Genomic DNA, 9,107 nt, shown 5'->3' with positions numbered 1-9,107 from the left:
TTTTTAAAAAAAAAGAAGGGCAAATGCTACTTATGGTCGAATCCATGTTCTTTTTGTTGTTTTGATTTGATGCCCACAACCCATAGCCCACATGTTAACTTTCAAATGTGTTTGTAAAGAATCAAAAGGAGTTGGTCTAATGCCAAACATTCTTGTCGTCTTTTTTATTCTTTATATTTATACTAGATAGCGTGCACGTGCGTTGCTACGGGATAACTAACAATTTATACTAAAAACACACGGATCACACGATAAGATAACAATACTGTAAAAATTAAATACCAACGTTAAAGTGACATTTAATCCAAAAAGCAAAGTTTATGAATTTAACACAGTCACGGAGTGCGCGGCGTCGCAGGCTCACAAACTCTACTTTAGAGACCTTTCCGTGATGCGGTTAAGATAATGTTTTATATTGGCAGGAAGAAATCTTCGATATCCATTTCTTTCGTTGTAATGGATATCGGAGAATTCTTTCTGCCGATATAAAATATTATCTTAGCCATATCATGAAAAAGTCTATACAATAGAATTTGTGAGCCTACGATGCCGCGCTCTCCGTAACTGTGTTAATTTCACGAACTTTGCTTTTTAAATTAAATATCATTTTAACGTCGGTATTTAATTTAATAATATTATTATTTTATTATGCAATCCGTGTGTTTTTAATATAAAAGATTTAGTTGTCCCATAGCAACATACGAACGCGCTAGCTAGTATATATAGAGGAAAATTACGGTCTGCTGCATGCGACGTGTGTCAGGCGTGGTTGGGTCTATTGGCCTGTATGTTTTGTGAGTCGTAGTCGTTTCGGTGTAGGACACGAAGCCAAGGGCCTGCGTGCCTATGGAGGTGTCTCTCCTTGTAATAGATCAGACGAGATTTTATCGTACGCTTTTGTCGTAGAGTTTTCCTCCGAGCAGAAGAGAGGCGGCTCCTCTCGTCTTCCTTGCCGATCCATCTGGATTGTGAATAGTGTGTGATCAAGTTTCATCTCGGACGTACTCTGGATTTCTACGGAATCTCTATCTTCTGATCGTGATCCTGGAGCACGGGTAGAAGAACTCATCTAGGGTTTGGTTTCATCATCTATTGTAAGTTGATCCCTCTATCATTACTACTATACTGGAATTGGTGATTAATTGGAAGTGATTTTGTCCAAGTTTTACCTATAATTGTTAATTTCTTGGTGGGACCAAATTTGCTTGTTGCCGGCTGTTCCATCACGTGCTCGTTACTGACGGATATTTGGTCGATTATCCAAGTGTGGCCACTACGTCAATTTGAGCGTGTTGCGAGTGGAGATAGATCACAGTACTGCTATAGTCTGAATATTGCCAAGAGGATATTTGTTAATTAATGCATAGATAATCCAGCTAGCCGTGACAATTATATTTATCTGTTGCTGATCGGAGAAAATATTTAGAAAAGGCAAGCTTGTGGTTTATACCGTGAAAGACCGGGACAATTTATTCGGGCATCATAGGCGTGTCCTTATCAACATGTGCTGGTACTGGACGTATGGTCGCGTGTGCTAAGAGAGAAAGTTCCTGACATCGTTTGCCTAGTTGTGGGTGTGTTAGACTGACGTGGACGTCGGACCCTTTGAGAGAGGGTGTATGTGATATCCGCCCTAGTTTGAAATTTAGCCGCTCACGTGCATGTTAATGAGATATTATGGAGGGTCTAAATATGGCCTTAAGATCTCTAGAATCTTTTTTCACTAGTATGTTGCACAGTTACTTTCTTATTCCTTTGGTGTGACTTCTGTTTGTTGGACATATATATAATGGTTTTCTCTATATGCATGTGTACACAATCAATAAGAGTTATACATATCAGGAGAACTTCGTATCACATTGTCTTACAATATTATACTATGGCGTTACATGTGGAAATTGTTTTCATTTGTTAAATCTTGATATCTTAAAGAAATTTATGGGTGAATTGTTGTTACTGTCATATATCCATGATGCCTCGAAGAAAGCCTCGAAGAAGGGACAGGGAGGAAGACTCTATACCTAAATTCATTGATCAGCTCCAGTATCTTGCTGGCATCATTGAAAGGCAGTACAGAAAAGGAGGAGACCCTGGTTTTCTTCTCATAGGACTTGGAGCAGCTGCTATGGGAGCTTATGCTCTTGGAGGATGCGTGGGAAGCTTCTTGGAGGATGAATGGGAAGCTTATATTTAGATACAGAAGATTGGTGCATGGCAAGGCAGGGACCGTCGAACAAACAATGGTAACACAGATTACTTCCCGATTAAAATTGGATTTCATCAAGGGTCAGCCTTAAGCCCGTATCTCTTTGCTTGGTAATGGATGAGGTTACCAGGAACATACAAGGGGATATCCCTTGGTGTATGTTATTCGCTGATGATGTAGTATTAGTGGACGAAAGCCAGGCGGGAGTAAATAGGAAACTAGAGTTATGGCGGCAGACCCTTGAGTCTAAAGGTTTTAGATTGAGCAGAACTAAAACCAAATATATGAGATGCGACTTTGGCGGAGTTGTACAGGAGGAGGGAGATGTGAGTTTGGAAGATCAAGTAGTGCCTAAGAAGGATACCTTTCGGTATCTGGGATTGATGCTACAGAGGGATGGAGATATTGATGCAGACGTTAGCCATAGAATCTAAGCAGGGTGGATCAAGTGGCGACAAGCTTCTGGCATTCTCTATGACAAGAGGGTACCACAAAAGCTAAAAGGCAAGTTCTATAGAACGGCGATTAGACCGGCTATGTTGTATGGAGCAGAATGTTGGCCTACAAAGATTCGACATGTTCAACAACTAAGTGTTGTAGAAATGCGTATGTTGCGATGGATTTGCGGTCACACAAGAATGGACCGAGTTCAAAACGATGATATACGTGATCGCCTAGAGGTAGCACCAATTGAAGAAAAGCTTGTCCAACATCGGTAAGGTGATTTAGCCATGTCCAAAGGAGACCTCCAGAGACACCAGTGCATTGTGGAGTCCTAAGCCAAGCTAATAATATGAGGAGAGGTAGACAAAGACCGAAATTAATATGGGGGAGGCAATAAAAAGATATTTGAAAGCTTGTGATATACCTAGAGATCTATGTTTGAATATGAGTGCTTGGAAAGTAGCTATTGAAGTGCCTGAACTATGACTTGGGGCTCTTGGTGGGTTTCAACTCTAGCCTACCATAACTTGCTTAGGACTGAAATGTTATGTTATTGTTGTTGTTGTATGATTACTTACTCTATTTTAAAAATATGAAGTCCTGTTTCAGAAACGAGGACCGTTACTAACTGTATATATGTTGGTTAATTACTATTTGTGGTCAAATACTCAAATATTTGGAACCGGTTTATTCTACTGTAATGGACTGAACGTATTGTTTGCTAGGTTCAGTTGTTTCCGAATGCTAGCTGTAGTGTTCTTTGGAATTTTGTGAGTTTTTTGCGTAAGCCTTTTTATTGGAGTTCTAGTTCCTTGTATCGAAGAAAATATGGGACGCCAGTTCGTTTTTTTACTGCATTGAGGTGATAGAGTTGAATGTCCTCTTCTGAAATTTAAAGAGAAGGAGCATATGGCCACTTAGGCAGACCATCGGGGACAAAGACAAAAACTTAACTTGTAAATTTCTCTACTATCACAGACTATCAGAGAAACTATTAGAAGATGAAAATTATGATTTGCCAACTATGTGGTTCATTACAAGAGTAATTAGGTTGAATTAGTCTCAAATTCTCAATGGCAGTTGGTCACCAAGATATAAGCTTCTCTACTAACACAGACTATCAGAGAAACTATTACAAGATGAAAATTATGACTTGCCAAATATGTGGTTCATTACAAGAGTCATTAGTGTTGGATATATTATGGGCTTGGCCCGTATAATATTTAATAAATCAAATAAAACTTTATGGTATATAACATTAAGCGTTGTATGGTTTAACACCGTATGAGATTTTGACTGAACGTTTACTCAGCTTATATGGTTGAAAATTATCCATCTTAATTGAGAAGCTGAGAAAAGGACAAAGGTGTGTCACACACGCGCGCGCCGCCGCCGCCGCCGGCCGGGCCATGGGCGTGGGCCAAGGCAGGCCGGGCCGTGGCGAGGCGGGCGGGCGTGGCCAGGTTTTGCCACTTAATCCACATAATCACGGGAGTTTCTCTCCTTGATGATGGAGGCGAACTGATTGCGTCAGTTACCGTCTCTTCCGCTCTCCGTCTCCTGGGATTCTCCGCTGTCTTTTTCCCTTCCCGTCGTAGCTATAAATCTGTAGTCCCCCGTCAGTTCAGATCTTCGGCTTCGCTTCCGAGAGAGACCACATCTCAGCAGCCCTCTGGCTTCCTCGTCCCGTACCTCTGCGCGCACGGAGAAGCGGGAGAGCAGGTGCCTCCGGAACCCTCGTCCACTTGCGAACCTTACACGGGGTGTGCGGCGATTAGGTTTTTGGGGAGCGATTCCACGACTGCTCGTTCGACATCTTCTTCCTCGCGGAACCCATCTTCTTCCTGATGATTGCTCGCGGAACCCGTCTTCTTCCTGGAGATCCGTTCGTGGGACTGCACTGCGAACACAGTCCTGCATCGACTGTGGTCCACGACTTCGAGCAACGCACTATGTCGACTAGTGCGAATGGAGCCTCCGATGTCCTCGGCATGGGACCCTCCGCTGGGTACAATCTTATCCCTATGATAACCGTACTTTGTGTTCTTACTGTATTCATCTGTATGTCATGTCTGCATGCTGTAGCATTCATTAGAAATATACACATGCACATATATACCGTCACAAACCTGCTGATATTATATTTCTAGATTAAATTGATCTTGAAAATACCTAATTATCTAACAATTAGCTCGAATTAGTCTCAAATTCTCAATGGCCAGTTGGTCTCAAATTCTCTACTTGTGCTTGGACGTAGTTTGCGTGTTTTTTCATGTGTGCAGCTGTTGCTTGAGGCGGAATTTGATTGATGACGGACTGAAACTAGGTTCAGCGAGGAATTGAGGTTTCAGGACTAAGTCTAGGGAGGAACTTAGGACCTGTCGATCAAGGATGTCATGTGGGACGTTCGAGCTAGAGAAAAATATACATGAAGACAACCACTTGGTGAGACGTACACGGGAGATGTGCTGGCTATGGTGTAAGGTTTGTCTTGGTCGGTGTGGCTGAGACGATGTTGTCAGACTACGACTATCAGTAGTTTGATTGGAAGGATTGGCGGTGTAGCCGCTGGAAGTGTCAGTGTTTGCGTTGACGCGGCGGGGACCAGGCGAGCCGCGCTAGGTTGCTGGTGCGTGCAAGCGTCTAGACTTGGGAGTCCTAGGACCTGATTGTTTGGTTACCAAAATTTGTCTTGCTCAAGATTTAACAAGCTATGATTTTAGCTATTATTTGGTTTCCTATCAAAATTTGTCAATTTCTCATATTTGACTTGCCAAATCTACGAAAATATTTTTTTACCTAACTTTAACTTGCCAAATCTTTGATATAATAAATTTTGATCGTAAACCAATCACCCCCTGGTTTTTTAGTCCTGGTTGCGGAGGTCGAGTGCAAGTCAAGTCGGACTTGTAGGTGATGTGCATGCTGGTATGCATGTTCGGCGCATATACGTATGTGTATGTGAATGGAGTCCAAAACGGACTTGGCTTAGGGCGCTGGACGTGTTGGCCTGCTAGGCAAGTGGCCCACATGGCAGGTGTGTCGGCTTTGGGAGATAAAAGGAGACTGAACAGGTTGTTGGTTCGGTGGGACGAGCGCGACATCGGCTTTGTGCGCGACGTGGAACAGAAGAAAAAAGAAGCAGCAACCGAAGCTGTTTTAGGGTTTGGAATTCGTGGAGAATTTTGTGTGGATTATAAGCGGCATCGTGTAAACTCATCTATGCAATAAAGATTAAGGTTTGCTAATTTATGAGTTGGTAATCTCATTCATCCGCTTCTGCCTTTGCTCGTCGTTTTGCATGTCTAGTTTTTTTTTTTTTTAATTTTAGATTGATTTCTTGTTCTCAAGCGTAGACTTATTTTGATCAATCTAAAACTGTGCTAGGGAATCATGTTATTGATCTGAGAAGTTTGGTTGATTAATCTTGCATAGATTTTGCATAATCACAATTTTAGGGCTTGATCAATTTTCGTCACCATCAGATACAACGTGCTTGTTTATTTTATATCTCGGGTTCTAGACCGTCGGTTGACGTTATTACAGTTGTCTTAGTTCAAGAATTTCATCTACTTTGATCTGCAAAAGTTTGAGGTCAATCGAAGCTACGGTTTTAGTTCGAGATCATTTTAAGTAGAGGCGCAGTGTCCTATCCAGAACATAAAGAACAAAGCTTAATTTGGTTTTGTGTTTAGGGGGATGTTTTGAATTAGTTTTTGGCTTCCACAATCATTCACCCCTCTGGTTGCCTATCTAAGTGTGAATCGATTCTACATATCTTATTTTCATTTTGTATTTATTAGATTTTACATGTAGGCGAATAGGTGTTCAGGAGTTCTACAACCGATACTTCAAGCAAGGCAAGTGGCTATTCACATGTCATTATTCCTTTTGCCAATCTTTTCTTGGTCCCATAACTTTTGGCATGTATACAAGTGCTTGTGTTCGTACCATGCATCCTATTTGTCGTCTACTTTGTATCCCTACTGAGGCCATTTTTCCTATTACCAAGAGCTTGTTTTTAGTCTCCTTATGTCTTGTTGCTACACCATTTATATTAGGCATGTTTTCTTATTAGGAGATTTTGCTCCATTATAGTTTGAATGTTTCGCCTTCTACAAGTTTTCTACGCACTAACAGGGTTTGAATTTTTGCATAATAACCACTTAAAGTTTTGATGTTTGCACTCAAAGTTTGGTGTCTGAGTATGAGTTGCAAAAAATGAAGGTGAGAGTTGGGAGGTTGTTGTTTGATCTGAACTTGGATTTATAAATTCACCTTAAAGTTCAAATAACTCATGATTACAAAAAAGCAACTTTCTAGTCCAACAACGGATTTCTGAAGAGCTTTATCTTTTCGGCCAAAGTTTGGCGTTCAAGTTGAAAGTTTATGTTATTTTAAATAAATACTCGAAGCACAAGCTTTTGCATATATGTTCAGATTCCTCATAAAAAATAAATTTATGAGTCAATAGGTTGGCTTTGTTTAAGTTGAAAGGCAACTTTTTCACGTGGAGATGTAAATTTAGTTTCAAAAGTTGAGTTTGTTTAGGTTAAGAGGTGTGTGACACAATATTGCGGAACTTTTAGTATATACAAATGCAAATTAAAGTGGAAATAGAACATTTGTTGCTGCCAGGCTGGTAAATTGGTACTGTTAGATAGCACTAGTTTGAAAAAAATCACATGATATCAACTTGGGTACATCGAGGTTAAATCTTAATGGGTTCTTGACTTCTTTAACCACATAATCATATATCTGACAGTGCTTTCGGTAAACACATGACAACTATTTTTTCTATATGCATTTAAGGTTTTGCTTGGATCCATAAGCTAAGAGTTAGTTGCTAATAATTAGTTTCTTTAGATCTAAATGGGTCCGACTGATAGTCTAGCCAAATGTTAGTTAAATACCAACTAACTACTATCTCAGCTAGTCACAGCTAATAGTTAGCTAGTTAATATTAGCTATGAGCAACTACCTTCATCCTAAAAAGGTCATGGTTCTAGAAAAAATGCTATATTAAAATATGTCAGGTTTGACCAAATTTATATAAAAAAATACTAACATTTATCATACTAAACAGGTATCATTAGATTCGTCATGAAACATATTTTCATTGTATATTCATTTCATGTCATAAACGTTAATATTTTTATCTATATATTTAGTCAAACTTTAGGCACTTTAACCGAGAATGCACCTAGAATTATATTTTTTTGGGGACGGAGATAGTATTAGCTAGCTAACTATTAGCAACTATTGGATCCAAATACGGCCTAAAAATCTCTAGAATCTTTTTTCACTAGTATGTTGCACTTTTTATTTGGTGTGACTCCTATTGTACATATACAGAATGTTTTTCACTATATGCATGTGTACATCATCAATAACAGTTATACATATCAGGAGAACTTAGTATTACGTCGCCTTACCATATTATATTATGGCGTTACATGTGGAAATTGTTTCATTTTTTTAATCTCGATACCTTAAAGAAATTTGTGGGCAAACTGCTGTTACTGTCATATATCCAGGATGCCTCGACGAAGAAGGCCTCGAAGAAGGCCTCGAAGAAGGGACAGGGAGGAAGCCCCACCTAATTACATTGTTCAGCTCCCGTATCTTGCTGGCATTATGGCATCTTGCTACCTTCAAAGGCAGTACAGAAAAGGAGGACACGAGGAAGACCTTGGTTTTCTTCTCATAGGATTTGGAGCAGCTCTTCTTGGAGCTTTTGGTCTTGGAGCATGCATGGGAAGCTTATATTTAGATATAGCAGATTGGTACATGGCAAGGCGGGCACCCCCCCATAGAAGAATATGATATGGTTATTTACTCTATTTTAAAAATATGAAGTCCTGTTTCAAAAACAGGACTGTTACTAACTATATATACGTTGGTTAATTACTATTTGTGGTCAAATATGTGGAACTGGTTTATTCTACTCTAATGAAATGGACGCATTGTTTGCTACGTTTTCACTTGTTTTCGAATGCTAGCTGTAGTCTTGTTTGGAATTTTGCGGGTGTTTCGTGTAAGCCTTTTTATTGGAACTAGCAAATATGCCCATACGTTGCAACGGGAAGTACAACATGCGGAGTCACTTGGACGAATTGCGGCTTGGAAGTTTATTTAAAAATTGCTTTGTGCAGTCAAAATTCATCTTGGAGTCAGATTTCGTACCATGCCGGATGCTCAACTCGGTGTTACACCGTAAATCATTTACTAAAACATGTCATGAGCATCATGTTTATGTGTTAATGCATGTAATAAAGTGTGTAGATCAATTTCTGTAACTCGAAACGATCAACTAAAATGCAAAACGAAAGTTGATTCGATAGTCATGTTATATCACTTAGGGTTTAAAACTAATTTTTATTAAGCAAAAATGCTATAGAACATATATGTGTCACCTTAATAAAGTTGGAAGTGCAAACTTTATAGATGACAATGA

At 39.7% G+C, this 9,107-nt stretch overlaps 1 long non-coding RNA gene across 1 annotated transcript; it reads left to right on the top strand.

Moving 5' to 3' along the window:
* The first annotated feature begins 864 nt into the window (after positions 1-864).
* LOC136538076 (uncharacterized) lies at positions 865-8,576 on the top strand. The gene is made up of 3 exons (XR_010779192.1): positions 865-1,094; positions 6,467-6,510; positions 8,188-8,576. It is a non-coding gene; the product is annotated as an uncharacterized lncRNA (long non-coding RNA).
* The last annotated feature ends 531 nt before the right edge of the window (positions 8,577-9,107 follow it).

This window comes from Miscanthus floridulus, chromosome 2 (genome assembly GCF_019320115.1).
Source record: "Miscanthus floridulus cultivar M001 chromosome 2, ASM1932011v1, whole genome shotgun sequence".
In the NCBI taxonomy this organism is placed as follows: Eukaryota; Viridiplantae; Streptophyta; class Magnoliopsida; order Poales; family Poaceae; genus Miscanthus; species Miscanthus floridulus.
This window is presented reverse-complemented; position numbering and strand designations above follow the sequence as displayed.